The sequence below is a fragment of the Heterocephalus glaber genome, unplaced genomic scaffold (assembly GCF_053883595.1).
Source record: "Heterocephalus glaber isolate CG9 unplaced genomic scaffold, H.glaber_assembly_v1.0 deba00001447, whole genome shotgun sequence".
NCBI lineage: Eukaryota > Metazoa > Chordata > Mammalia > Rodentia > Bathyergidae > Heterocephalus > Heterocephalus glaber.
The window spans coordinates 7159016-7185497 of NW_028258299.1; the positions used below are offsets into that span (position 1 = coordinate 7159016).

The following is a 26482-nucleotide window of genomic DNA, read 5'->3' on the forward strand; positions in this document are numbered from 1 at the left end:
CTTCCCTGCCCAGGCCTTGCCAGAGGCAAACGTGAGGCCTTGGGGTCTGGGCCCACCCTCTGCTTTCCAGACACACCAGGCTGCCCCGGAGCCCCCCTTGCTATGGGAGCAACACCACCCCCTTGCAGGGAGACCGTGAGGAGGGTGCAGGAGGTACCGGGAGGCCTGCTGGGTGCTGGAGCTGACGAATGCATGTTCGGATGTGACTGCGATGTCGTGCATTTAGGAACTGGTGCCAGGGCTTGTTCTGTGGCCATTACTCCATCCCAGCTGTACAGTGGCAGTAACCAGGTGCCTGCAGCCCTGTCTTACAGATGAGGGGATGGAGGCACAGAGAGGTTAAATACCTTGCCCAACATCACGCAGCCAGAAGATGGAGCCAGGACGAAGGCCCAGGCTGTCTGTCTGCCCAGCCCAGGCCTGTAATCTTTGAGAAGCAACACTGCCCCCTCTGGCTTGTCCCTTTCCTGCCACTCCCCAAGTGTCCCTGATGTCCCCTGAGACCCGCCAGCCCAAAACTGTCTCAAGTATGTTGTCTGCCCCCGGGACACAGGCGTTTCCTTTCCCACTTCTGGGGTCCGCTGGACGGACTCCTGGGACAGCTCATGGGTAATTGGTGGGTCACATGCTCTGAGTGGCACTCATCATTACCTAAGGGGTCAGCAGGACAGAACTGGGAACTTTCCAGGATCCTAGCTGTGGAAGAATCTGGGAAGCAGCTCGCGCCTGTAATCCCAGCACTCTGGGAAGCTGAGGCAGAAGGGTCTCGAGTTTGAGTGTAGCCCAGGCAATTTAGTGAGACTGGCTGAAAATAAATAATTTTAAAAAGGGCTGGGAACGTAACTCAGTGCAAAGGCCCTGGGTTCAATCCCCAGCACTGCAAAAAAAAGAAAGAAAGAAAGAAAGGAGTCTGGGAAATACATGTTATGATTTTGGTCTTAGCCTCAAAGCATGCTAAGGGCATGGCCAACAGTCTGTGTATTTTGTCATGGTGACAGAAAGCTAATGCATAGTTTTTCTTTTTTCTTTTCTGCAGTACTTGGGATTGAACCCAGGATCTTGGCACTGAGCTATATCCCTAGCCCTTTTTATTTTATTATTATTTTTTGGGTACCAGGGATCGAACTCAGGACCTTGAGCTTGCAAGGCAGGTGGCAGAACCTCTGAGCTAAATCCCCGCCCCAAGCCCTTTTTATTTTGAGACAAGGTCTCTCTTAATTGGCTGGGTTGGGCTGGACTTGTGATCCTCCTGCCTCAGCCTCCCAGAGTGCTGGCGTTGCAGGTCTGTGCCACCACGCCGGGTGACCTACAGTTGTTAACGTGCAGTGCCTGCAGTTCAGGAGCCCACACGAGGAAGTGGGACCTTGCTTTGGACTCGTCTTATGCAGAGGGACAAAGAATCTCCTCCAGGCTCCTTGTCTCTCCGCCTTGTCTCTCCGTCCTACCCCTCTGCCCCTCTTCTTCCACTTTGACATGAAGTGTGGCATGGCTGGAATTCAGTCCTGCCGGCTCTGCCTCCCTTTAGCTGGGTGACATTGGACAAGTCATCTAACTTCTCTGACCCTCGTTATTCCCATCCATGAAGTTGGAGTAATAGTCCCGGCCCAGAATTTGTGGTAGGGGTGAAGGGGGCTCTGTGATACAAAGCCCCTGCCGAGAACCCCTGGAGCCTGCAAGCAGGCAGGACTCCTGGGACCATCTCCTGTGCCACCACCACCTCCTCTATGCCCTTCCCTCCTCCTGGCCGAGCCTGTGGGTTGCCTGGAGGGAGCTTTGGGTGAGGCCGGAACCATCTTCAAGGCCCACCGAGGAGCTGCCGCCTACAGGAAGCCTTCCTGGATGACCCAGCCCATTTCCCCGGGCTGGGTTCGTTGGCTTGCGTGTCTCGTGAGTGGCGGTGCGGCCTGTCCCCCAGGAGTACAGAGCAGCTGCGGGTCTGCTCCAACAGCCGGCCACTAATAATCCCCATGTAGCAGCCTTCGTGAGTAATTTGCTTAAAAAAAAAAAAAAAAAAAGAGCGAGTAGAGCAGATTTAATGTCCTCTCCCTAATGATGTCACTGCCCCTCCTCCCCATGCTTCCTTGCAGCTAAGACCGGAGCATCTTATCTGGGAAGAGCACAGGCCCCGGGGCTGCTTTCTTGCCAGGGCCACTTCGGGTCATACATGATCAGAACAATTATGAGCGATTGGGGGCTTGTGCATTGCAATTTGATGTCGACATCCATTTCCTTTTACATGCTGGATTTTATTAAACTCTGGACGAGCGTGGAACAGGGAATTATTGAACGGCTGATAATGAGGATAGTTAACCCCTCGGGAGCTCTTCTCAGGCACGATGATCAGAGCTCTACACGCATCAAGTAGGTTCTCTTAGTCTCCTGGTTTTAAGAGCAAAATGGAAGCTCAGAGAAGTTGAGAAATGTATTCAGGGTCACACAGCTGCCTGGTGGCAAAGCAAGACAATTTTGGCATTGTCAGGAATGGAACCCAGGCCTGGCACGCAAGGCCACGCTTTAAAGAACTCTCACCTGATGTGCACTGGTGAGAGGCGCCCACCCCTTCTGCCTAGCTCTGCGCTGGGCCTGCTCTGGTGCCTGGGACATCGAAGGCACAGGAGACAGGCCCCGCCGCTCCGGGGACCCTCTCCCCGGGGGAGCCTGGTCATCGCTCACCTCTGCCCTCTTTGCATCCTCACCCTGCTCAAGGCTGGCGGCTGTCTCCTCTCGCTCTTCTCTGTCACCCATCTCCACCTCCACGGCTGCTCCACACAGCAGAGATTAAAGGACAGAACCCCCTCTCCACTGTGCCTCCCTTCCCTCTGCAGCTCTGCTCCTCCACAAGGTCCCTCGCTTGCTGCCCCAGGTCCTTTGTTCCCAGGAATCCTCCCATCGGGCTCCCCGATCCCCCTCGCATGGCTCCACCAAAACGGTCCCTGTCCGGGTCTCCGGTGACTCCCTCAGGCCACATGCCATGCTCTGCCCCCTCCCTCAGACCTGTCTTTCCTCTGGTGGCCAGGATGCCTGTTTCTCCCTTTGTTTCTGGTTGTTCTTTCTCCACCTCTTTTCTGGTCTCTTTGTATCAACTTGACTTCTAAATGCTGAAGACACTGTCCTGAGCCTTCAAGTCTCTGCCCAAAGTCACTCCCTAAATGATCTCCACATTCAGAGCTTCCAGGGCCACCTACATCTGATGGTCCCAGCACTCCTGTCTTCAGCCGCCAGCGTCCCCTGAAGTCCAGACACAGGTAGCCAACAGCCTATGCATGTCTACTTGGAGGACTGAAGGACAGCACGAAACTCACACATCACACTGAGCTTCTGAGCTTTCTGCGAAATGCTCTTGTTCTCCGCCCCCACTGATGGCACCCGTGTTCTTCCAGTTGCCCAAACCAACATGGTGCATGCCTGTGCACCAGCACTCAGGAGGCTGAGGCAGGAGGATCTCAAGTTCAAGATCATCCTGGGCTACATAGAGAGACCTTGCCTCAAAAAACCAAAACAAACCAACAAAACAAAATTAAAAAAAAACAAAAACCAAATTCAGAGTCAGTCTGGACTTCTCTGTTCCCTTCACCCTCCACATCTAATTCATCAGCACGTCTTGCCTGCCCTACTTCCTTCCGGAGGACACCTGAGAGGCAGTTACTTCTTATTGTCAGCCTCTGAACAGCCACCACCCTTCCCTGGTTTATGCCAATGGATCCTCGGCTGCTCTCTCGCGTGTCCTTGTCCCTGCCACTGTATCCTCTGCCCAACAACCAGAGGGAGCCTGTGGAACACAAACCATCTCACTTTCTTAGAAACCCTCAAATGTGTTCTTGTCTCACATTAAAAAACAAAGCTTGACTCTGACCTGCAAGGCTCACAGGATTCCCCTTCATCTGTGACCAGATCTCCTTCCACTTTCCTCTTCCACTTCTTCGCTCCCCACTTGCTCCCTTGCCAGTCCTCGACATCCTAGGCAGCTCCTGCCCCAGGGCCTTTGCACTCACCGCTACCTCTGTCTGCTGTTCTCTTTCCCAGAAATCCACATGGCCTCTGTCGCCTCCCTGCCTTCAGATCTCTCCTCAACAATCTCTGGCCTCCTTCTAAGATCCCAGCATCCCTGTCTCCCCATCCCAAGTCATGCTCTATTTTTTTCTTTTTTTTATTTATTTGTGAATTTATTGTCTGGGTCTCCCAGTGGAATGTCAACTCTCAAAGGCAGGGGCATTTGTGCTTTTTCTTCTTCCCTACTACTGCGTCCCAAGTCCCTGGCACACGGTGCTAAATAAATATGTGTTTGATGAATGAATGAATGATGAACCTCCTTTCCTGCCTAGGATGAATGGATCCAAATTATCCACAGTTCCCAGGTCACTCGGATGAAGAGCACCCAAGGCACCCGGTCCTGAATATAAGGGAGGTCTCCATTTTCCCAACAAGACCTTGAATTTATATTAATTGGAAAAGGTAGTCGAACATTTATTTACTTAATTTATTAGATTATCTGTGTCTATCTATTAAAAGTACATATCAGCTGGGTGTGGTAGTGCATGCCTGTAATCCCAGCACTTGGTAGGCTGAGGCAGGAGGATGCCTTGAGTTCAAGGCCAGCCTTGGCTACAGAGCAAGACCCTGTCCCAAACAAAATAAAACAACAATAACAAAAAAAAGAGTACATATTTACCGTAAGGTGTGCTGATGTAGAAATGTGGCTTTCTCCACTGGATGCATTTCATGAAATTCTCTTCCTGGGGCCCTTCCGGGGACCTCTCTCACCAGGTCTGGGGAGCTGCAGAGCCCCGTTCCCAGGGGACTGTCTGGGTGGCCCGAGATTCGGCACTTTTCAGTCCTTGTGTATCACCCAAGGTGGGTGCCGGGACTTTCAGTCTTGGGGAAACTGGCTCAGGTCAGCCGCTGTGTCCTTGAATGTCTTATTCACCACCACGTCCTTGCAATTCCAAGGTCACATAGGCAGGAATGGCAAATCCTTGGGGCGATTTCCTTCCTGCTTTTTATAAGTCAATCAGAAAACTCTGCGGAGGTCCCGAGCTGGCTGTCACTGAGGCCACCATGTTTTTCCCTAGCTGTGTGGTCCAAGCTGGATAATGGGGAGATGACAGGGAAAAGAGGGGGAGAGGCTTGGTTAGGACTGTAACCAAACCTGGTAGCCAGGACTGAGGCTGTGAGCAAAGTAACCAGCAGCCCCCCGGCCCAGCTGCTTTCATTCATCCCTCGCCAAGGCTGCCCACCCGAGAAGCAGAGCTAACAGCTCACAGGGGGAGCTCTCACCCTTCTGAGGACTTCTCTGCATTTTCTTTGTTTGTTTGTTTGCAGTACTGGGGTTGAACCCAGGGCCTCTGCACTAAGCTACATCCCTAGTGCCAGCCCCTTCTGAGACAGTCTCCATAAGCTGGTGTATTTCCCAGGCTGGGCTAGAACTTGTGGTCCTCCTGCCTCAGCCTTCTAGAGTGCTGGTTATCTCCATTTTAGAGAGGGAAAACTGAGGCCAGCAGAGGATAGGAAAAGATCTGTCCCAGGCCATGTGTCTAGACCCTCCCTGTGGCTAGCCCCCCCCTCCCCCGGCACATTGTACTGTGTATGACGTTGACAAATGAACCAAGGCTTGCTTTATCCTCTGGCTGGAACGCAGGTGAGATGAAGCCAGGGTTTTATCCTCTTCCTGGTGCACTGCCCCGTGACCCAGCCTTAAACCCTTTGCTCTGACTCTATGCCCACAGCCCTGGCCTTGGAGGCCCAAACTGCAGACCTGGGTCTTCTTTCACACTTTAGCTTTCAGGGTCCCTGGGCCCAAGAGCTGTGCATTTCTTCTGAGTATAACACAGAATACTGAGTTAAATCGTTCCCAGCTATGGCAACTGGCTATCAAGTGATAAACCCACAGCCAAACCGGCCCCTCTGCTTGGAAAGGGGAGAGATGGTGTAGGCAGGTTCAGAGAATCAGGGGCCAGGGTCTGGGATGCAGGTGTGTCCTCCTGCCTCTTGGCTAGCATTTCTTCCTGTTCCTCCCTCCTTCCCTTCCTTCCTTCCTTCCTTCCTTCCTTCCCACACTGAGGATTGAACCTAGGGCCTTTGCACTGAGCTAAACCCCTTGACCTTTCTTTATTTTTTATTTTGAGACAGGATCTCACTAAGTTGCTAAATTACCCAGGCTGGGTGTGAACTTGAGCCTCCCAGAGCGCTGGGACTATAAGAATGCACCACCAGGCCTGGCCTGCTCGAATTTCTATGTGCAGGCCATGTGCGGGGAGCTGGGGAAACAGAGATAAACACAGCCTGGACCCAAGGCAGAGGCCCTGGTCTCAGCCCAGGCGTGAAGCCTTCCCTCTCGTGATGCAAGCTCTGCTGCTCATCAGACCCAGCTCTGGGATGGCTGAGTTCCTGGAGCTTGGGGTCAGGCCCCTCTGCTCTCTTTATCCACAGAAGCTCACAGCCCTGGGTTCCTGATTTCAACAAATCAGAAAATCAAAGCCTATCACCCATGGAGGGAAAAACTAAAGGTCAGAGAGGGGCAGGAAGTTGCCTGAGGTCACACAGCAGTTGCCACAGAAGCAGGACTTCAGTGCTTCTCTGCAGGCCCTTTCCCTAATCAGTCATACCCAACATTACTGTGTGCCCTTTTCCATGTCCAGCCCTGTACTAAGTGCTGTTGTGCCTGTCAACAGCTCTGCCAGCAAGGTGTTGACAGCAGTCACCCCAACCTCCCCATCCCCACTTAGGCGTACTTTGCCAGGGCCTGGAGGAGCCACAGAGCTTTCTCTGAACCCTCCAAACATAAATGACTAAATGACAGTCAGAGTTCCACCCCGCCCACCGAGCCTGAGCTCACCTGGGGGCCTAGAGCAGCCTGGGGGGCACCTGGGGACCCCCAAACTCTTCAGCCGAGAGTCTACAGTGTTTATCCGATTCTCAAAAGGGTCTCAGGCCTTCCCCCCAAGCCCAGGCTCGCTTTCTGTGTGACCTGATTTGACGGCATGCATAGTTGCGATGGAGGCTGGGGTGAGCTTGGGTGGGGTGCGTGTGTGTGCATTCGTGCATGTGTGGATGCGTGTGTGCGTGTGCATCTGCGTCCTTTCATGTTGGGAGTGTTGCAAGCTGGGGTGAGGTGGGTAACTGCCCCCTCCCTTTTCCTGCCTCGCCCCTGTTCCCGCCTCCTCCACACACCCCTCCCTCACTCGGGGCTCAGCTGCGCACGCGCGTGTGCCCCACAAGCTGCAGGCTGGACTCGCCGCCGGCCGCCTGGCCATGTTCTGTTTCTCCTCTGCCCGTCAGCTGCGCCTCCCCAGGGCCCGATCTCCGCGGTTGTTTTATGGAAGGTGTCAGCTCCCCACTCCTCTCTCTGATCTGATGTAGTTATTAGGAACAGCTACAAGAAGAGACAAAGTACCCGGCCTGAAGGCTAGGGCTGGGGTCCCCGTGGCAGCTGCCGAGAACATGTAATCCTTCCTTCCCGTGTCACCGAGACAGACTCTGCTCGTGCCATCACTTCCTATTTAGAACTGAATAATCATTAGGATGCGTATTTGGAAACAATTAAAAACAAGCTGCCAGCATGTGGCTAATTTTGTTCAGGCTGCGTTGACAATATTAATCCGGGGGGATGGGGCGCTAAGCCCATGTCAGCATCAAGGCCCAGGTGGCTCCAGCGTGGCTGCTGGTCTTTGTCTGAGAGCTCCTGGCTTCTCCCTGGCCTGGGGCCTGGGGCTGGTGGAGGTAGGGCCCTGTTGGGTGGGGCTGGAGGGCACTTCTGAGTGGTCCACCTGCCCATGGCCCTCGGACACAAGAGTAGAGTCCCCCGTACTGGGAGAAGATGGCCCCTGCCCTGGCATTGGCCAGGCCCCCTCTGCCCTGGAACATAACTTGTAGGACATCATGTACACATGAATCTGTGGTTTATGAACTCTGAGGTCCTGAGTTCAAGTCCTCACTCTGCTTCCTGTTGATCCACTGGCCTTGCCTGAGCGCTTTCCTTCCTTTCCCTCACTCTTCCTGTTCTTCAGACACGAGAGTCTCAGCTTTGTCCTGCTCTCCTCAGCTCCGTGATTCTGAGCAAGCCCCAGTCTCCTCATCTGCAGAATGAGTACAGCAGTGTTACTCTCTCCAGTTCTGACGAGCATGAAACGTAGGCAATGATGTGACGCTGACTGGCGTGCGTCCCACTGGGCCACATGTGAAGCCCTCCGCCCAGCCTGGTCTCTTCGTCCCTCTTCAGTGTTCCGCTCTGCATGGTGAGCTCTGGGGGTGCAGGGCTGCTCTTTGGGTGTCAGTTCCCACAGTGCTTCTCCAGGGCTGGCTTGGTGATGGCCAAAGCCTCCTGACCCTTCCATTTGCCTCCAGCTCTCCTTGAGCAGCTGCACCCAGCACAGTGGCTGGGGACTTTGATGGACACGGAGCACCTTGAGCTGCCTTGCACTTGGGTGACCACTGGAGGCTGTGAGCCCACAGGTGTCCTCAGGTGGGTCCTAACCCAGCTGCAGGGATGACTTTCACCCATGTCGGGGCTGAAAACAACAGAAATGGGCCATTCCCGTTCTGGAGGCCAGACATGGAAAGTCAGTGTCAGCCAGACCACATTTCGGGGGGAAATGCCACTCTGGCTTCTTGTGGCTATCAGCATTCATTGGCTTGTGGCCACCTCTCTCTCTGTCTTCCTGTGGCATGCTCTTCTCTGAGTCTGTGTCTTCTCTTGTGTGTCTTGAATCCTCTTCTACCTCTCTTTTATAGAAACACTTGTCACTGGACTCAGGGCCCACTCAGCTAACCCAAGATGATCTCCACATCTAAGATCATTAATTTAATTACATTGGAAAGACCTTGTAATGATGTACATCTAAAATGTTCCCTCAAAGTCTCCTGTGTTCAGAGGTGGAGCATTTGGAAGGGGATTGGATCGGGAGAGTGCTGTACTCACCCATAAAGGGATTCATGGGTGAGTTTGTAGGTGAATGTGCTATTAGGAGGGAGGGTCCGGTTGTAGGAGGTGGGTCACTGGGGGTGTGACCTGGCAGGGTGTACCTCTCTCCCCAGCTCATCCCTTGTCTCTCTGCTTCTGGGCTGCCATAAAGTAAGCAGCTTTCTTCTGCCATGTGATTCTTGCCTTAGAGACAACCAGCCATGGACTGAACCCTCGAAAACTGTGAGCCAAATAAAGCTCTCCTGCTTAAATTGTGGATGTCAGGTATTTTGTCCCCACAATGGGAAATTAACTGAGATAGAGTCTTTTTCAATAATATCACGTTCACTAGCTCCTAGGATGAGGGTGTTTAGGGTGTGGACCTACCTTTTGGAGGCCACCCCTGAGACAGTCTCATAAAGATCCTCCTCCTTTCCACTTCCCTCCCTTTTTTTCCTCCCTCATTCCAAACCCAGGTTCCCCGCCATTCCTTAAACAGTACATTCTTAAACCTTTGCATCTTCTCTCTTCATATAAACCAAGGGTGGGCCCTCATTCCTTCCAAGTCTCTGTTCAGATTTTACCCACCCAGCGAGAGAGAGCATCCCTGGCCACCCTATTGGAATCTTATTGCCACTCCTGCCTTCCTCCTTTCTCCTGCTTCATTTTACTTGTTCATTGTTTCCTGCCCCCATTAAAATGAACCTCCACAAGGGTCTGTTTTGTTCATTGATCTATTGCCAGGGTCTAAAATAGAGCCTGGCACACAGCAGGTGCTCGACAAACATGTGTCAAATAAAGGTATGAAAAGGTGAGGTGCTGTGCTTTGCCGGCCAAGGAATCATGGTCCTGTGCCCTCGGAGCTCATCGCATGGGGCAGAGGCAGTGGCCCTCAGTAGCGACCTTGCTCTGATTTCCCAGGGTGCGGAAGAGTAGCAACAGAGGGTAGAGAGATGGGCTTTCTTCTGCTTAGCAAACCTGTCAGGAGCTGGAGCAGGGTTCTCACAGGCAAATGAACGGTGACCCAGGAGGGTCACAGCCCTAATGGCCAGCAGCACATCACAGTGGCTCAGCAAAGATTTGTTGAACAAATGAGTCACCTCTGCCCCGACTCTGAGACATTACAATGAGGCCAGTCAAGGACAGGCCTGCATGTGTTGGCCCAGGGTGGAATTTCTGGCCTGCAGCCGCAGCATGCCTGGGGGAGGGGTCCCAGGGTCTATGGCAAGCCCCTCCCTGCCCTGGGTACAAGATGGGAATGGGATGCACCCAGCGGCAAACCCCACCGAGAGTCAGTGGCCTCGTCAGCTGAGGTCCCTGCTGGGGGCGCGGCAGGTCCTTGTCTAGCTCACACCCTTGGGCCTTGCTGACTCCGGTCACCCAGGCCATGACAGCCTGGCGTGTACCCACCCCTGTCCACCAAGGCCTCAGAACTGTCCCATGCAAGGATGATGCTGAGCCCAGGAGCGCCAGACCGAAGGGCATGTCATTCTTGAAGGGCTGAACCTCTCACCAGGGCATGCACCGATCACAGAGTCATCTGCCATCCTCTGTGCCACCTGCAGTTTTAACCTGGCCCTGTGCCTGGTGCTGCCACACCTGCTCCCCAGGGGCATCTCCCACAGCTCCCAGAGGCCTGAGGAGCCCATGCCAGCCCCCTGGGAAGAAGAGCAAATGGCCAGGGCATGGCCATCATGCTTCCTGAGGCTGCTCCTGCTCACCGTGCATCTTCTGTCCCTCCCAGGCCAGAAGTCAGCATTGCTACCCAGAAAACCTGAGACAGAGCCATTCCTCAGGGCCCAGAGGCCGAGCAGCAAAGGGGACCGACCCCCTTAGGCCAGAGTGTGACACAGGAAATGAAGTCCCTTTCCCATCTGGCTTCTTAGTACCAGGTGGGCTTGCTCTGGGCAGAGGTGGGGGCCGGGGCGTCACACTCAGCTTGCCCCCCCATCTCCCACCATCTGTCCTGCCCTCAAGGGAAGCCAGGTGCTGCGTCTCCCACAGGCAGGATGTGAAGGACACACTGCCCACCCGCCTGCCCGCTGCAGCCCGGCACACTCGTCAAAGGCAGTAACTGTCGGGAGAAATTTGCCAGCAGAGTGAAATAAAGACCCTTGAAGGTAGAGAGAGTCGGAGCTGCCAATAAGAAGCTGTTTTATACACACTTTCATTCCCTAGATTGAAACGAGAACACAGAGTTTTTTGGGTTTTCTTTTTTCCTTGTCATCTGAGCCAAAGCCTTTATGTCCCAGGAAGGCCAGCGTGGGTGTGAGAGAAATCAGTGAGGGTGCAGACAGCACTGGGGAGGTCTGGCTGCCCCAGCCCCTGTGGTGGCTGGGGGGGTGGGGGGAGCGGCGCTCCTGCCCTCCCGAGCTGCTGCTGAGAACCCCTAGGGCTCTCCTGCAGGCCAGAGCTTGGGACGCTCATGCCCTAGCTATGCTCCTCCCTACGCCCATCCCCACCCACCTGGCTGCAGAACCAGCCACAGGCCAGGCAGCCCCAAGGGCTTGCTCCTCTGCCCCCTCGCAGGGCACAAGGGACGTTGCATGGAATTCTCTAAGGGACCCCCGCAGCTCCTCATCTTTTCCACCTTGCTGTCTCCTCTTTTTATGTGATTCAGTTTAGGGGCTAAGGCTCATGGTAGAATGTTGAGAAAAGGAATGCGCACAAAGGAAAAAAAAAAAAAGATAAAATTGCCCGCTGATCCTTTCACTGCGGTGTGCTGTGGTCCGTCTCCTTCCACATTTGCAAACATTGGCTCCCACTGTACTGCCTTCTCTGGGAGCTGCCTCTCCCACCGCCCAACGCTGGATATGAACATCGTTCTCCGAAGTCTCCTCCATTCCTCGTCCGGCGGGTCTGTGGGGTCCCACATGACGGCAGCTGTGATTTCTCACTCACTGACTGGGAACATTCAATACCACAGCAGTGACTGTGAATCGAGCCTGCGTGCATACATAAAATTTCCCCTCCATGAATCATAACAGCATCTTTATACCCTCAGAAATGGTCTTATGCAGATGGGCGAGACACATCATTTATCTGCTCCACAGGCAATCTCCAAAGTGCCTGTGGACCCCTTGTGAACAACGGTGGCCACTTGGGCTGGGAGGGGCTGGGGTGGGGGCCCAGTGGTGTATGTCGGGGTCCAGGGAGGGGTGGGTGTGGACTGCAGCAGGTCCCACATGTTGAATGAGCCACTGCTGTTATTTGTGATTTGCATCCAAATTCCCTCCCCTCTCAGTTATGGTCACTCCCAGCCCCCTGCCCCCCTGCTCACCCCAGGGCAGGTAACCCTTAGCCGGCAGCCATGGGGATGTCAGTGAGGAGTCAGGAGACATGCAAGGGCAGCCCAGCAGCTGAGTTGGAAAAGAGACAGATCCCACAGGACCCAAGAGGATCAGCAGAGATGGGGCTGAGTCTCCCCAGGCAGAAGTCTCCGGAAATGGAAGCACAGCCTTCTACCATGTGTGCCCAGGAGCCAGCAAGAGCACAGGCTCTATGGTGGGCTCGGGGAAATCCCATGAGCATGGCCTAGCAGGGCACGGGCCGGTGCTGCTGAAAGAGCTTCTAAGGTCAATCAGCCCTGTCCCTCCACTTGATGGTTACCCTCGCTCTCGGACTCAGACTCTTGACAATGATCTACAAGACTCACAAGACTTGGCCTCTGCCTGCCTCTTCCACCTCATTCTGTAGCTCATTCCTCCCTCAAGCCCCAGCCCTGGGGTTTTCTTTGCTGTGCACAGGGCCTTTGTATGGCTGTTGCCTTTGTCAAGATGGATCTTTCATTAGACCTTTGTACTGCCCATTATTCAGATATCTCCTCCTTATTCAGATGAGACTCCTCAAAGAGGCCTGCCCTGCCCTTCCAAGGCCAAGTAGCCAGCCAACCCTTTTCTTTAGTATCACTAGTTGTCTGCCTCACTTTTCACCCTCTGAGATGTTCTTACTTTTATATTTCTGCACATGTTTATCATCTATGTCTTTCCCTGGCTGTAAGATACAGAGGAATGAATATGTTCCTAGAATAGAACCTGACATTCAGTAGGTGCTCAATAAGTACCCAATGTATACATGATCAATAGTGAGATTCTTGCTTAAATCCTTGAGAAACTTCTGTTGTTAGAGCAGACATACAGGGAATGGAGAGGATTCATTTTCTGCTCCTGGGCCAATCAATCGGTAGAGGCTTCTCAGAGGACCACTAGGTTGGGAAAGGTATGAGGTCACAGATGAACTCTGTGATCAATTAGTAATGTCTGCCATGGGCACAGTCAGAGGCAAAGCTGCATGTACCATCTATCTGCTGCACTTGGATTAGATTGGAGGCCCCTAGAAATAAGATAGGGCCTCTTTAGCTTCCTTTGAGAGTGCTAGCATCTGGTGCAGGCTGGGTGTTTGGTTGTGACAGATGTTGGCTGACTGGCCAATGGGGAATTGTTTGACTTTGCGGCCCAGGCTTCTGAAGAGATAGGAGAAAACATCTAAGCCAGTGGCTTTCAATTTTTAAGAAAAACCTGCCATGTTTTCTTCAAAGGACAACTTACTTGAAGCCTGATATCAGGTGATAAAAGAAAAACCTCTCTGGCTAAAGGGGCTTGGATCCTAGAGCCCCAGCTGCCTGCATCCTGGTCCCCAAAGACATCTCTGAGATATCTTCCAGGAACCTGATGGCTCCCCAGGACCCAGGGTGAGAACCATGGGTGAGAAACCCAAGGTCCAGAGAGGAAATGACTTACGCAGCATCACACTTGGGTAGCCTTCCCTCTGGTCTGAGCTTTGAAGCCAAGAAAGGACAGGCCTTGCCTCCCTGGGTCTGGGTGGATGGCAGGCCCTGCAAGGGGACACATGGCCCTCCCTGGCACAACCCTGGCAGGGGGCAGTGGCTTCTGCTCTGTTTATCCTGTTCTTGGACCCCTGAGGCTCAGCATCAGAAAACAGCTTCCTCTCCCTGGCTGTGCTTTATTAATTAAAGCATTTCCCCTCTTTGGTAGCTGCTGCTTCCAAAGAGCTCAGTGAATGTTTAATTCATCTGTTCTGAGCTGTCCCCCACCCCTGACTCCACCAACACCTCTCTCCTTCAAAGTGCATTCTCTTTCCAGGAAACCCTCCCAGTGCAGCAGCCGGGATGAGGCCGGGTTGCCTGCTTCTCTGTGGAGCCTCGGTGCCATTTTTCTCTCAGCTGGAGAATCCACAGGAAGGAATGGGGCTGGGTGCGCCCCCAAGTTCAGCAACTAGAGGTCCCGTCAAAGGCTGCGATTCCTTGAATGACTACATGGGAATTTAACAACTGTCTTCCTGAGCCATTTAGAGGCAAAAAATGAGGACATTGATTACCCAGTGATGTTGATTAGAGGCTGTGGCCCCCCAAGGTGCGTGGGGGGTGGTGCTGCTGGCATGCAGCTTTCTCTTGGAGAGGACCTGAGGAAGGGGACCTGGTGGGGTGGGCCCTGTCCTCTTCATGCCTGCAGTCAGCAAGATAGAAGAAGCTGTCGCCCAACATCTGACCATAGGCTCGTCTCCTGCAGGGTCCCATGAACCAGTGACAAGTGACCCCCCTCCCCCCTTGCAGAACCCCAGATTCCTCCAGTCCCGAGGCTGGGCTCTATGAACTTCAGCATTTGTCCTAGATTCCCTTCCCAAGGAAGTGCTAGAGCCCCCTGATTCATGGCACCCCCTGATCTACAGTGTCCCCCGAGCCTGCTGGGCTGGCCCCATGGCCCTCAGTCAGTGAGTAGTGCCCACACTCACAGCATGGGTGGTGCTCATCAGCGATCTCAGAGCTGGAGCCCAGCAGGGTGGCACCACGGAGCACCTGCCAGTGCAGATGCTGGGCAAAGTGGGCCACAGCAACCTTCCTGAGTCCTCACCCAACTCTAAGAGTCAGTGCCATTTCATGAATGAGTAAACTGAGGCAGGCGAAGACCGTGTCCTTGCTCGATTGCTCAGTATGGGTGGCAAGTCTCCATCTGGTCTGCAGGACAGTGCCAGATGGGTGGCCCACACTCGTCACTGCTGGGCAGCACCCAGGTGAGCAAGGGTCGGACAGACTGGGCTCGAGCATAGTGTGGCCCTGAGCAAGTCACCCAACCTCTTTCTGCCTCAGTTTCCTCATGAAGACAAGGTCTGTGCTTACTTGCAAAGGTTCCTGTGAGGATTCTTCCATTTAGACAATAAATATTCATGGAGCATCTATGTGGCCTAGTAAATTGATGGTGTGGTGTGTTAGAAGGACAAGAGGAAGAGCAGGACAGGAAGGGTCCTGTGTGTGCCACCCCGCGAATGCTGTGGACAGAGCAGCCGGTGCTGCCACATTTAATGGGAGTGGGGCCAGGGCAGGCCTCATGGTGGAGGACAGGGCCAGCTGGAGGGTGTCAGGGGTGTTTGTCCCGAGGTTCCTGCAGACCCTGGCTGTCCCCGGAGTGGACAGGAAGGGATGTTACAAGCACAGCCCAGCACAAGCAGAACGCGTTACATGTTTGTTACTCCTTTAAAATCTTTCTTCTGTAAACAGGCTGGGGGAGGCCATTGTAGCCTTCGGAAAAAGTGGTCCTCTTGCTCCTAGAAACAAACATGGCCCAATTAGATACTTGTCTCATCGAGGGAACTTCTCTTCCTGCTCCTGCTGGGGGTCTGCTCTTGGGGTTGACTCCCCAGTGGGGAGGACTGGACAGGGACGAGCAAGGAGGAGAAGAAAGGGAGGAAGGAAAGAGAGGAGGAGAGGAGAGGAGAAAAGGAGGAGGTGGGAGGCAGGAGGAGAGAGAGGAAGGAGGGGAGGCAGAGACAGGGAGCACGTTTTGGGGGGTGAGTGTCATTCAGCCTTCTCCCTGGAGTCCCCACATGGCTCCCTCCCAGGAGGGCTCTGTGCAAGCTTCAAAGAAGTGGTTATTTTGGGTGGCAGTGTGATTGGGAGCTTGGAAAGCAGGAAATTGAGTGGTGATTAAGGTTGTAATAAGTTGACAACATCAAATATCATTACCCCTAGAACATGCAAATGATCACGTCTTTACCAGGATTTGCCATGCAAATACCAATTAGAGGGGAAAGTATTTGCCTTGCTAGGGGGAGGCTGTCTTTCCTTTCCATGCCCCCCTACTGTCCCTGCAAGAGGGTAAACAAGCAGGAGGAGGCAGTGCTTGAAAATCACCTGCAGAGGAGAGGAGGAAGCAGGGCTCAGGCCACAAGGGCTGGGTGACCTCTGGCCTCCACGAAGACTGCCAGACCCTCAGACCTAGGACCTACCTGGCCCAGGCTCCACCTTCCATGCTGGCTGCAGGGGCTGCCAGAGGCTTCTTGGACCAGGCTGTGGCCACTCTGTGTGCTCACCCCAGTAGCCTTTGCAGCCTGGGGAGCCACTGCTGTCAGAAACTCACCTTCTGCAGCTGGGGCTGCATGGGCCATGGCACCTTGCAGGGCAGGAGCCTGGAATGAGCCCTGCAGGATGGTTTGGCGGCTGTGGCCAGAGTCCTCACATTGCTGTGCCTTGGAGATGATCTCTGAAGGGTCCAGGGTGGAGGGCAGGGCGCACTGGAAAGGAGCCCTGGGTGCTTCTCTCTCTTGGCCAGATATTTATCCCCTGTCCCGCATACCTGGCACCAGGCACTGCCCCTGAAATGTAGTCACTGGCAGAGTCAGCAGCTGACAGGGTGAGTGGTTCCCACCTGGGGGCCTAGGCTGCCACACGGGTGAGCTTGCTCTTTTCATGGTGGCATGAGAAGGCGGGCAGAATTTGGGCTGAGCCTTGGGCAGAAAGAAGGAAAGGAGATTCTTAGAGGCAAGGAAGGAGAGAGGCCAGACGTGGAGTCAGACTGTGTGCTGTGTGCAGTGATCTGTGGGTCCAGCATCTGCCCATCCGGCCTAACCACCCGGCTATCCTGCCCTGGTCCTCTCATCCTGTCCTCCAAAGCTCGCACCACCCCATTGTCCAAGCCATCAACCTGACCCACCCAAGTCCACCAGCTCATCACTCACCCATCACGCAGCCCATCCATCCCCCTCCAGCCCAGAGCAACCTCCACCTGCCACCCACCCTGCAGCCGAGGTCACAAGCACCGTGCCTCATCTGTCACTTTCTACTGCGATCTCTATGTCTTGGGGTTCTTGGCTTCGGAATGAGGGTGGCAATATCCTGTGAGACGCATGTGCACAAGGTCTGGGATGGAATAAGTGCTCCACATTAGGTGACACTTGTTCCCAAGGTCCATCCAGTTTCTCCAAAAGCCAAGGGGCCAAGCAGGCAGGGGAGCACTGGGGTGGGAACTGAGCTAGAGGAAAGTAACTCACAGAGACCAGAGGACAGAGCCCTGAGTTGGGGCCCAGCAGGTCAGATGCCCACATGCAAATGTGGAAGGTAGGAGACAGCTGCTCAGGGGTCCCCTCTTGTCCCACTCCAGCTTGGAAAGCCGGGTCCCCCAGTGTGTCAACAGGGAGCATGTCTCACTCCCAACACCCTCATACCTGCTGCTGCCAGGCACAGCCCCAGAGGGCTGGCCCAGACCAGGCAGCGGGAGCAGGTGCACAGGAGCCTGTTCGTCTTTCTGCCTCCAGAGATCCCAGCTGACCCAACCTTCAGCCCTGGGGCTGCAGAGGGAAGGGAGGGTTTCCTGCAGCCCAGCCCCAGACCGAGGCCTTCAGCGGCTTCTAGGCAGCCACTTCAAGAAATCCTTTTGATCATCTGGATCCAGGTCTTATTAATGCAGCAAATCCCTTAAATTCCAGGGGATTCTCTCTGATGTCTAACGGGGATCCTTTCACAGGCTTCTTGGAGTGTGCTCGGCTGAGTCTCCCCGCCACCACCTCCTGGCTCTGCAGCCACTCGGGCCACAGGAGGTGGGGAGGCTCAGAGAAGCTGCTGGCGACATCCCCCGCCCCATTGCCTGATCACCAGGTTGGGGTGCCCAGCCCAAGGCACAGGCACAGGCACAGGCGGGACTAAGCTGGGTCATCAGTGCGGCCACCTGGCTGGCGGAGCTATTATAAGGCCCAGCGCAATTTCATGCCCTGTTTCCTCCCTCCTTGGTCTGAGTTTCTGCTCTATTTGCCCAAAATGAACAGAGATGAAGTGAAATGAATTAGCTGCTCCTTCCTCTCGTTCCCTTTCCCTCTGGCCATCTGCCTTGTGTTCTCTTCCCCAGTTGCCCGGTCCTTAGCTTTGCTTCCCCAATTCCCTTTCTCCTTGTTTCTTTAAAATCTGCAACTCCAAGCTGGGCATGGTAGTATGCCTGTTGTCCCAGCTACTTGGAGACTGAGGCTGGAGGATCTCTTGAACCCGGGGGCTGGAGACCAGTCGAACAACATAGTGATTCCATCTTTAAACAAACAAACAAACAAACAGATAATAAACAAATCCACAACTCCACCTGGCACTTACACATGCAGTCAGTCAACAAATGTTCTCAGGGCAGCACACCAGGGCAGGTGCCTTGTCATTCCTGGCCTCTCCCTGCGCTGTTCTGCCTGGGCAGGGGGTGCCTGGGCTGGGTCATGTGACAAGTGCTCTGTTCAGAGCCTGTTAGTCCCCGGGAAGGAGGGGCTACATTCCCTCTGCCCTGGTGCAGCCATTTCTGTCTCCACTCAGGGAGTTATGGCTACACCGTGGCCCTAGGGTGCCCCCTAAATGTCAGGCTCACTGCCAGTGAAATCCTGGCCCCCAGTACTAATCCTGGCCAGGAACCAACTTGACCCCAACCACAGGTTGTGAGGCATCGGTGCCTGGCCCCTCTTCTCAGGATAGTGCTGAGTCCCTGCACGCTGGCCCACGAAGCCCCTGCGGTGGGTGGTGGAGGGGGGCTTTGGTCCAGCCAGTGCTCAGCCTCTGAAGGCAGGCACTGAAGCTGGGATCCGCCAAGTGGAGGCTTCCAGGGCCACACCTGACCTCTGCGTGGAACAAAGGAACAGCTGGCTTGCAGAGGAAAGGAGAGGGCCCGGGGGACATGCAGAGCATCCCAGGAAAGGGATACCCTCGGGGGCGAAGGGATGGAGAACCAGGGGACTGAGGGGACTGGAGAGAGATGGAGCTGGGAGAAGAAAGACAGAGCTCAAGAGATGGAGAGAGCAGAGGAGAGGCAGAGAGAGGGGGAGAGAAGCAGGGAGGAGACAGAGGAACCCCAGGGAGAGAGAGAGAGGCCGGGGCAGTGCCCCATCCTGCATCTGCCGTGGGCTGCTCCCTGGTGAAGGAGGGGTCTCTCTGCCTTGAGCATCTCATTCCCTCTTCTGTCGGTCCCAGGAGGAACCTTTAAAGTCACATGATAAACTCCCCTGCAGCAGCGAGCCAAGGGGACTTCAATGTGACCCTGTTTCCTCTGGGCGTGCACGGGGAATGCAGACTGGCGCCTGCTCCCAGGGCCCCACACTGTCCTCCTGTCCTCCCTGCCCACTGACATCCCAGCCAGCATTCCCTCCCCTCCCTGGGGTCCTGGTCTGGCAGCAGCTTCACTCTTCTGAGCTTGGTGGGCAGTCAGCTCCTGTGTGGTGTCACTGAGTGCCTGCACGGGCCATGTGCCAGGCCTGGGGCTTCATCTGTTTCTTCTACAGCCCTGGGACGCTGGCATGGTCTCTGTCACTTACAGACTAGAACAGGCTCAACCCGCCAGGGCTACTCACCCAAGCTCTCCAGCAGGTGAGAGGAGAAGCAGAGATTCGATTCACATCCTTACTCCGACTCCAGAGCCTTCTTCACTGTCCTCAAGTTCAGACCCTTCTCTAGGTGTCGCAGGGTCCCTCTCTTAGGAGCACACTGTGTGACCCCCTCCCTGAGCCTCCTGCCCAGGTTGCCCGGCTGCTGGCTGGATCGGGGCCACGCCTGTCATTCCAGGCTGAATTGGGATGTTTCAGGATGGCTGTGATGGTGCCAGTTGGGAACAGCAGACCCATGACCCAGTCCAGCAGGCCTGGGACTCCTGAGCCACCCTCCTCTAGCTGCTGAGGCTTCGTTTCCGGAGCAAGTGTGCTTTTGGCATCAATCAGGACCCTCACCAAGGAGGTCAGTGTGTGGGCAGGGCAGGGGAAGGCCCGGGTAGCCTTCCCCCAGATGTCCCCCTTCCCCCAGACCAAGAGCTGGGTCTGCTGGGTCCTCAGTCTTAGCTCTGGAGTTCTAACCTTCCTCATTTCCAAACCTTCCAGATGCTAAACCAGGAGTGGTCAACTCAGAGTCCCCCAGGCCCAGAAACAAAAGGACAAAGTGCGGGCTGTGTGGGGCTCTGTAGAAAATGATGAGGGGGGCCGGGGATTTAGCTCAGTGGTTCCGGCGCCTGCCTTTTAAGCACAAGGTCCCAAGTTCGATCCCCGGTACCAAAAAAAAAAAAAAAAAAAGAAAGGCCCTTGGAGCCTGGTTTATGCAAATTCACCATTTGGGGGTCAGGGATTTAGCTCAGTGTTTCTACTGCCTGCCTCACAAGTGCAAGGCCCCGAGTTCGAGCCCCGGTACCAAAAAAAAAGAAAGTGATGAGGACTAAAGGTGACAAGCTACCCCGGGGGACAGCGAGCTACCCTGTGCCAGTCACCATTGGATTGTGGTCCAGCATGGCTCAGTTTTCTTATTGCTCAAGAGAAAGGACAGACCTGGGTTTTCATACAAATGTATTCTTTTTGTTGAAATACGTTGCAGGCCAGACTGCGTCTCCAGGCTGTCCATTTGGAGTCATTGTTCTAAACGCCCCGAGTTCTAAAGCTCCAGAACTCTCTAGAATGCCAAGTTCCCGCTCTGGACATGGCCATGTGGGATGGATGGATCCCATTTGCCAGGCTGAAACTGTTTCCAAACCACTGCCTTTGACAGAAGGGGTGGTAATTACACTCTGACATTAATATTTAAACCACAAACAGAGTTAGCGTGCTAATGCTGTCCCTGAAGGCTTTGGACTCGTTTAAGTTTTATCCTTGTGAGACCTAATTATTGTCAGCAATGAATCCTGGCTGACTATAGGATTAGAGCCAGGGAGGAGCAGGCAGGAAGAGCCCCGGGCTGGTGGATTACGGGGGGGACTGAGACGTAGGGAGGCTGGAGGGTGGGACCTGAGGGGCTTGACTGGGGCCTGGAAAAGGGGTGAGGGAACAGGGAGGCTGAGACAACCACAAACAGAGCCCGGGGCTCAGGCACCAAGGGCCAAGGTCTAGAGCCCTGGGCAGGTGAGAGGCCTGGCTCTGCCCTCGCCTCAGCTCTGTGGCCTCAGCCAGCCAGCCTGGCTAGACCTCATTTCCGCCTCCGTAAAATGAGACCATTTCTGGGGTGCAGGATTGGAGGGAGAGTTAAGTGAGAAAATATGATCCCAGAGGCTGGCCCCCAGCGAGGGCTTGGTGAGCAACGGCTGCCAGTCTTGTTTCATTGCCTGTTGCCTCTCACACTTGCCAAGGATGATTTCCTGGGAGCAGAGCAAATGGACTGGGGTTCTTCCCCATGACAGCACCCAGGCCCTACCTCCCCAGCCCCACTGCAGCCTCCCCAGTGCACCAGGGCCTCACTCCACGTCTCTGATGCGCCCCCTCCCAGCCTACACTGGAGACACACAGGCTGTGAATTTTCTTAGTTTATCTCAGGGAAAGAAAGGCCCAAGATCAATGCCCTTGGAGGAATCTGCTAGAGGAACAATGGAGCCGTAACTCAGCCAGGGCCTCCCTGGCAGCTGAGCTATGAGCCGCTGCCATGGGGTCTGAGAACTCACAAGCCGCCAGGCTGGGCGCTGAGCCTTTCGCCAGCCTGGACTTCTGCCTTAGGGACCAGAATCCGAGGAGGAAACCACATTACTGAGGACAGCAAATGGGGAGTCACCAGCTTGCTCCCCTTGAAGCCAGGAAGAAGCTGAAAGAGCCAGAAGGTGCTGCGCCCACTCCATTCCTTGGCTCTCTGCCCTCTCCCCAGCAGCCCCCGTGGGTGGGGTGGGGCCCAGAGCTGCCTCGCAGGGTGACTGGGGCGTCTCCCAGGACAGACAGTGCACCGACCCTCTGCTCCAGCAGTTTCATTCCCAGGCCTGCGGCTGCAGAGAGATCTACCTGCGCACCAGGAGCTCTGTGCCAAGCCGGTGGCATCGGTCACAGTGGCCGAGGGACGGGAGGCCACATGATGCCTGTAAATAGGGATGGGTTGGAAAGATAGCTCTGGCTCACTGCATCTGAATGAAGTCGAGGGACGAGGGAGGGGCTCAGAGTGCAAGTGGGGACAGCGCCAGGCTTCTCTGCGAGGGGAAGGTGGGGTGAGGGGCACAGAAGTACCTGGAAGAGTGCAGCCCTAAAGAGGGAAGGACAGACGCCACCCGACCCACTCAGACAATGCCCAGAGTGGTCAGTCAGGGTCATGGGGAAGGAAGTAGAAAAGAAGCGGCCAGGATCTTGGGGCCAGGGCCAGGGACTGGTGTTTAATGGGGACAGAGTTTTAGCCTGGGAAGCTGAAGATGTCCCAGATGGTGATGACTGCACAGTGATGAGGATGGATTTAATGCCACTGCCCTGAACACTCACAAATGGTTAAAATGGTAAATTTTACATTGTGTACAGTTTGCCAAAAGAAAAAGAAAAATGTTGAATAAGGCAGCGTTAGGGGAAAAGTTACCTTTTACTCTTTGGTACTGCTTGAATCTTTAAAAAATTACATCCATGCATTTATTTTTAAAGGTGTTTTTAAAATAGTCATGGCACGGAGATCCCTTGCCTGCCACATTCAGTGCAACCCACCGGGCCGGGGGGAGAGGGTGAAGAGAAGCCAGTGTCCTGTGGTGGGTTTGGCACAGGGCTCTCATTTCTGGCTCTTGTTGTTTGCTGGGTGAGCTGGGGAGACCCGGGGGGCCTCTGGTCCTCCCTTCCAGGCTTCGGTCAGTGTCCCTTCTGCACACCGAGGAGCCATGTCCCCTCCTACCCTCCCTGGCTGCAGCCTCTGACTTTCTGACCTTGGTTAGCCGGTGCCAGGGCACAGCTGAGCTGGACAGGGGCCAGCAGGCAGCAGTTTGGTTGCCTCGATGTGGCATGAGCGGCCCCTGCTTTGGGGTTGGTGCCGCCCTGTAAGGAGGAGGGGGCAGCCTGAGCCATCTGCCGCAGCCCCTGCCTGCACTTCTCTCAGGCCATGCACCGGCCTCTGCCCGGGCTCAGAGCCCTCTCCAGCTCCTGCTGTACCCCACCTGTCCCCGGCCCTGCAGAGCACAGGCTGTGCCTGAAACAGTTCCTCTGACAACTTGCATTTTAGTCTCCCTCCAGCTCTGAGGGCTGGTCAAGGCCACTAGCAGCACAAATAGCAACTTTGAGCAAAGTGAAAACAATGGTCGGCCTGGTGCTGCTGCTGGGACGTGTGTCTCCCCCACACCAAAGAGGGGCATCCAGGGCCCTAAGGGGGGTGCTTATCCTCACCAGTTTGGTTGGAGAAGGCGCCTGCACTCCACGGCTGGGGTGGCTTCTACCCCACCAGGAGGAGACCCTGTCAGGCGGTTCCTGGGTGGGGCGAGGAGGCCAGGGGCCAAGGGCAGGGCCTCTGTTCTTCCCCCGCAGAGGCAGAGAGCAGGGACTGGGAGAGTGAGAGAGGGCGGAGGGGGGGAAAGATGGAATAAATCATCAGCTGGAGACGGTGGGCGGTTTCAACTCACATACCAGGAACGCCATTTTTTAGAGGAAAAGGCAGTACAGGAGGGAAGGGCTGGCCAGGGGCTGGGTCCAGGTGGACAGGTGGGACAGGGGCTGGGTCCAGGTGGACAGGTGGGACAGGGGCTGGCTTGGAGGATGGCATGATTTGCCTCTGGATTCAAGAGCATGATCTGAAAAATGGGACCGGGGACCCCATGTCCCTCAGGTGCCACCACTGGTTTTCCCAGGTGCACCCCTCCCTGCTCTGTCACCTCTTGCCCTGCTTTCTGCACACCCTGCTTTCCCCTCCTTCCCGGGTTCTGCCTGTTCACAGGACATCTGCTTAACACTCCCTGGGAAGGGTTTAAACTGGAGCAAGAATTAATTGTGAGGGAGAGACTTTGTCCCTGGGACTGTGGTTAGGAGCTGGGCCCAGAGCTGGCAGACAGCTGACACTGAGTGCGGACCCTGTGCCCTTGATCCACCTCGTGCCTGGCCACCTTTGGCCTCCTGACATCCCACCTGCACTCCAGGAGGAAACCAGGGTCTTGTGGCAGACCTGTGGCTGGCCTAAGCCCCACCAGCAGCTCAAGTGCATTGCTGTCGGGGGAAAAGGCAACCCGGACACAGGTGGTGCAAACAGAGCACCCCCAGCCTCTTCCTGCTGCTTCTCCGGGGCTCAGAGACTTGAGTGGTTGGATATTTAGGGTTTTGGGGGCTGCCGATCAAAATCCTCACAAACAAGGGCAGGGCTGCCATGCTCAGTCCACTGACATCGCGAACTCATGAATGAGTCGTGAGGTGTCCCAGGCTCAAGCCCACAATGGGCAGCCTGAAATCAAACCATGGCTCTGTCACCTGTTGTCAGGCCCTGGAAGGGCCACTTTGCATGGAGTGGGTGCCCTTGTCACCACCATTTTACAGATAGGAGGACAGAGGGGCTAAGCAGCCGATGTCTTGTCCAGGGGCCCATGGTCAATGGGAAAGCTGAGAGATAAAGCCCGATTGATCTGATCTGTTATCTTGTTCCATTGTCAAATGCACTGCCTTGTCGCCATGGACTAAAGGAAGCTGAGGATGTCTTTGGGACATCAAGAAAGGAGTGCATTTCTCAGATTCTGCCCCTGAGACCAGGGACAAATCATCATCGAATCCCAGCCCACCCTGCCCTATGGTTGCCTCTGCTCCATCCCAGCCCTGGCCAGCTTCTGTCCTTCCACTGATGTGGAGTAAGCTTTGGTAGGGGACACATCAGGCATCCTGGGCTCCAGGCTGCAACTGTGACCTTAGGCAACCCACTCTCCTTTGCTGGCCTCAGTTTCCTCATCCATAAAGCAGGGGTCCGGCCTTCACCTCAACTAGAATAATAAACTTGAGCACTTGGGAGGAAAGTGACCAAAAGGCTTTCTGGCCTAACCATTGGACAGGGCTGAGAAACTCCCAGGGAAGGCTGTGAGTGTGGGGAGGGGAAGGGCGCTCTCAGCTTTGCCCTCGGGGAGTCGAGCTTACACACAGGCCACCTTCAGACACCCAGACATTTTGAAACGTGGGCTCAGCTCCAGTATGGCCACCAATTCCCCTGAGCAGCTCTCCCCCTCTCTGCTTTCCTGGCCCTCCACTTGGGGGGGGGCTGCTGCCTGCTCCACACCACCCAGGCCCACAGCCAGGCTGAGCCCGAGGGCAGCAGTGCCACTCCGCGTCCGCTCACACCTGCACTCGGGAGGGTCCCAACCTGCCTTTGCTCCCCCTTCTCCCTCCCTGTCCATGTTCTCACCTGATCCTGGTGTCCCTCTGCATGCAGTGTGGTTGAAACAGAGATGCCCACGCTGTGTAGGACTCTACCCAGGGGCAGGCTGCGCAAGAAGGCAGGGCAGCGCGATCTCAGGATGAAGGGAGCGCCCTGCCGGACAGTGACGGCGGGAAGACCACATGATCTTACCCAGAGCATCACAGGCTGCCGAGCTTTAATTTATTTAATCAATTCCGGCCCCTGGGCTGGGGAAGGAAAACGGTAGGATATTAAATCTGTCGCTCTCACCAATCTGTCATAGGGATGTCAGCGCACATTGATTCTCCTCCTCTTGCCTTTATTAACTGTCTCCTCCGGGGCCGCTGGCTCCGCTAGTGCCAGGCTGGACCCTGCCGGGAGCAGGGAGCAGATTGCAGATGGAGAAACGGGTGTGGAGAGGGCTGCAGCGGGCAGGAAGACCTTCCAGGGGATAATTATAACAAGAAAACTTTTGGAGTTGGCAGGCGGGGACCCCGAGGATCATTTGTAATCCATGCTTTAATGTTTGCAAATGAGGACACTGAGTTCAGAGAGCAGTGGGGAGCTGGCTCCATTGCACAGCCCGTCGGGGGCAGGGTTGGAGCTGGAATCCAAGATTCCTGATGTCCAGGCAGGGTTTCTTTTATTCATTTATTTTCTGTGAGTGACTACTAAGTGGTAATAATATTTATCATTCAATGGTTGCTATATTAGGTTTCTCTGGCAGTAGTAACAAATAACCATAGCTTAGGGGTTTAAACAACACAAACATACTAGGCACCATGGTGCACACCTGTGATCCTAGCTACTTGGGAAGCTGAGGCAGGAGGACTGCAAGTCTAGGGCAATTTAGCAAGTCCTGGGCAATTTAGCAAGACCTAGACTCAAAACAAAAATTTGAAAAGGGCCAGAGGGTGTAGCTCAGAGCACTTTCGTAGCAGGGGTTCAATCCTCAGTACCAATAAATCAGTAGATAAATTGCAAAGGTATTACCCAGCAGCTCTGGAGGTCAGAAGTCTGAAATGGGTCCAGCTGGGCTAACATCAAGGTGTCAGCAGGACTGGGCTTCTTCTGGAGGCACCAGGGAAGAACCCATCTCTGTGCCTTTGCCATTTTCTAGGGGCTGATTAGATTCTTTGGCTTGTGGCCCCTTCCATGTTCAAAGCCAGCTAGATCAAGTCTAGCTCACATTCAACACTGACTCTCCCATCTCCCTGTTCCTTTGTGATCACAATGGCCCACCCAGATCATCTCCCCACCTTGAGATCAACTGATTG

General features: G+C 54.8%; 1 long non-coding RNA gene across 1 annotated transcript; it reads right to left on the reverse strand.

The window, feature by feature from the left end:
- Nucleotides 1–10961: 10961 nt before the first annotated feature.
- On the reverse strand, nucleotides 10962–25350 carry LOC110345602 (uncharacterized). Its single transcript, XR_002389035.2, has 3 exons — nucleotides 25212–25350; nucleotides 16270–16636; nucleotides 10962–15457 (listed from the first exon to the last, which is right to left on the reverse strand). It is a non-coding gene; the product is annotated as an uncharacterized LOC110345602 (long non-coding RNA).
- Between the last annotated feature and the right edge of the window lie 1132 nt (nucleotides 25351–26482).